A 3,741-nucleotide genomic window follows, 5' to 3' on the forward strand; every position below is an offset into this window, starting at 1 on the left:
CCAGCATTGCCTAGTTATATTGTGCACCCAATTCTAGTAAAGAACTAACGCCTCCCTCAACATCAGTTCTACACTGTTTCTGGTTTATTATACACTTCCAAAACAGCAAAAATTTGCAAATATGTGTAAATATTGTGGTCCATTTGTAGTACTGCTTAGTCATCATCTTCCTCCTCTTCTTCCTCTTCCTCAAAGCTATCTTCAAATCCCTCGCTGTCTTCCTGGTCTTCATCCCCCTCTATTGCTGCGTCCCACTGTGGATGATTTTCTGGTACAGGTTTAGCCTCATGAACTTCCAACTTCAAAGGTTTTATCTGATCCAAACCCATACAGGAATCTGATCTCAGAAACACTGCATACTGGTAATTCCCAGGCTATGGGTATGAAGATTAAAGAAGATAATATAAGTACCTAAAACAGTGCCTTCTACCTGGCATATACTGTATACTCTGTCACTCTATATACCTATACTCTATACATAGACCTAAGGAAATTAGCTAATTTCTCAAATTTTCCTACAAGCCTTATAAAATCTCTCCTCTTGTCATTCTCTCAAGTAGCTTATGAAAAACAGTAGGCTTTCCTTATGAAAGAATAATCCCACCTTTCAAAAATAAAATTGTATTTTTTCTGTATCATCAATAATTATTTCTTATTCATCTTACTTGTAGAGCTAAAGAAGTACACAACAACTGAAACAAATGAAGAAAAATCAAGAAATTCTGTCCTTGCTCAGTTGGCCACAGTTGAGAATGAGATTTCAATGAACAATAATATAGTAAGGAGACTGAATTAGAAGATTAAATCGCAAAGGATCCAGAAAGACAAGAAGAAGTAACATGGGTACAATATCTGAAAAATGTAAACTAAAATTCAGGCAAGGTGTTCTGATATACTGGCAAATGGAAGAGCCTGCTGGACCAGCTCCTAGGAATCATTTGGTCTTGGAAATAATAATAAAGAGAAAAATCCATTTGGTGTAGTACCTAAGAAGATAAGTTCAAAAGCGGCACTGAAAAAAAAATGTGATTTATCTTACATGAAAAAATAATGAAACTGGACTACCTTCTTATACCACATACAAGAATAGACTCGAAATGGATTAAAGACTTAAATATAAGATCTGAGACTATAAAACTTCTATAAGAAAACATAAGTAGTAAACTCTCTGATACTGAAACTAGTAATTTATTTTTGGATATATCTCCTTGGGCAACGGAAACAAAAGAAAAAAGTGAACAAATGGAACTACATTAAACTAAAAAGGTTTTGCGCAGCAAAGGAAACCATCAATGAAACAAAAAGACAACCAACTGAATGGGAGAAGATATTCACTTATGTTATATCTGATAACAGGTTGATATCCAGAATATATAAAGAACTCATACAATTCAACAACAACAAAAAACAAACAATCCAATTTAAAAATGGACAGAAAACTTGAATAGATACTTCTCCAAAGAGAACATACAGATAGGCATGAACAGATATTTCTCCAAAGAGAACATACAGATAGACGTATGAAAAGATGCTCAAGGTCACTAATCATCAGGGAAATTCAAATTAAAACCACAATGAGACATCACCTCAAACCTATCAGAATGGCTATCATCAATAAATCAGAAAACAAGTGTTGGTGAGGATGTGAAGAAGAGAGAACCCTCCCACACTGCTGGTGGGATTGCAAATTGGTACAACCATTATGGAAAACAGTCTGGAGTTTCCTCAAAAAGTTAAAACTGGATCTACCTTTTGACCCAGCAGCTATACTTCTGGGTATTCATCCAAAGAAAAGCAAAACAATAATTTGTAAATATCTGTGCATCCCTATGTTCATGGCAGCACTATTCACAACAGCCAAGATATGGAAACAACTTAAATGCCCATCAACAGATGATTGGATAAAGAAATTATGGTTTATATATACAATGGAATATTAGTCAGCCATAAAAAAATGAAATCCTACCATTTGCAATGACAGGATAGACCTAGAGGTTATTATGCTGAGCAAAATATGTCAGACAGAAAACCGTAAATACCATATGATTTCACTTATATGTGGAATCTAAGGAACAAAAAGAACAAACAGCCTCACAAAAATAGAGGACAATCTGGTGATGATGGCCAGTGGTGAGGGGTGTTGGAGGGCTGGGTGAAAGGGGTGAAGGGTTAAAAAAAGTATAGATTAGTAGTCGATAGATGATCATGGGGATGGGGAGCACAGTATAGGGAATGCAGTCAGCGTTAATATAAAGGCTATGTGTAGAGCCAGAGGAGTGATAGAGTAATCAGGGGGATCACTCTCTCTATATGTCTAACCAATGTATTGTGCACTTGAAACTAATAATTAAATAAAATAAAATGCTAAAAAATGTGATTAATCTTGTTGAAGGCCGTGGAGACCAGAATAATAATGAAACTTAAACATATCACAAAGACCTTTTGTGTGTGTCATCTCTTTCTCAGAGTAGCCCTGAAAGAGGGGAATCTCACTTATTATCATCATTTTATTTTACGGATGTGGAACTGAAACTCAAGCATAGTTAACTGACTTTCTCAAAGTCACAGAACTGGTAAAAGATGAGGTAGGACTCAAACATAGATCTTCCAAGACCATTATAATCCACACTAAAAAAACATCAAATGTGGTTGTTTCACTGAGGACTAATAGGAATTAGCTCTACTTATGATAGAAGGTAAACTGTCTTTCTGCTGTAAATATGTTCACCTGAAAAACTTAGAGAAATGTTTAGAAGCCTAAATTATAAACACCGTCTTTCTGTTTATCCTTAGTCTCTAAATATTTCTTACATCAATGTACTGAGTTTCTGAGGGATATATATGCCTCAGAAGAGACTTTAGGCAAATAAACCCATTTTAATACCAAGTAGGACTTGACCTCAAATGCACTTTAGGTTTCCCTACCCTGGGTACCTCAGCTGGGCCGTCTTCACCTCTAGGTGAATAAGACAATACAAAGGCAGACCGAAAATAATAGGCTTGACTATTGCACTAAAAATCACATGGACATTTGCTGGTCATATTATAGAAAATTAAAATTAACTAAAGTGTAATAACATGTATACAGTAAAATAGACACTCCTTAAATGTACAGCTTGATAATTTTACACATATGTATACACCCATATAACCACGACCATCAAAATATAGAAAATCTCTGGCACCTGCAGACCATTGTAGAGTCTTCATAAAAATAAGCCTTCCCACTCTAAACTGTAAATGTGTAAGAGAATGGCCTCTGTCAACAGATTCAATTGGGCAGATATGTACATGCAATCATTTCAAAACATCAGAGAGACCCTAGTTATTCAAAGGGAGGCCCTAAGCTGATTGTGGGCAGGTGGGTCATGCATGTATCAGATATTGCTATTTTGGGCTGTTGCTCTAGGATATTTCATCTTTCAGTAGCTTCACAGCCAGTATTCCTCAGAGGAGCCACTGACTCCTTCCACATGGTTTTAGTCAAGTTAATTCTACTCCCAGAGCTCCAGAGCTGGATGATGGGAACTAGGCCTAAGCCAGTGAGCAGGCTGCATTTTCCTGCTAACGATGATAGGCCAAAGGATAGACATGTGACTCACTCATAGCCAGTCAAATGAGACTACTGAGACTTCTGACAGAGAGGCAGGCCCAGTCTTTCAGTTGATGCTAAATACTAGATAATGTGGTTCGTGCAATCATCTTGCAACAATGAACAGAAGACCTCTGAGAGGGAGTCAG

At 36.6% G+C, this 3,741-nt stretch overlaps 1 long non-coding RNA gene across 1 annotated transcript in view; it reads right to left on the reverse strand.

Annotated features, from left to right (window-relative positions):
* Window positions 1-10: 10 nt before the first annotated feature.
* LOC111746395 overlaps window positions 11-3,741 on the reverse strand; it is a 19,427-nt gene continuing 15,696 nt past the window's right edge. The window contains exon 3 of the long non-coding RNA XR_002783084.1: window positions 11-374. This is a non-coding gene — a long non-coding RNA (uncharacterized LOC111746395). The remainder of the gene's footprint in view (window positions 375-3,741) is intronic.

This window comes from Pteropus vampyrus, unplaced genomic scaffold, assembly GCF_000151845.1.
Source record: "Pteropus vampyrus isolate Shadow unplaced genomic scaffold, Pvam_2.0 Scaffold186, whole genome shotgun sequence".
In the NCBI taxonomy this organism is placed as follows: domain Eukaryota; kingdom Metazoa; phylum Chordata; class Mammalia; order Chiroptera; family Pteropodidae; genus Pteropus; species Pteropus vampyrus.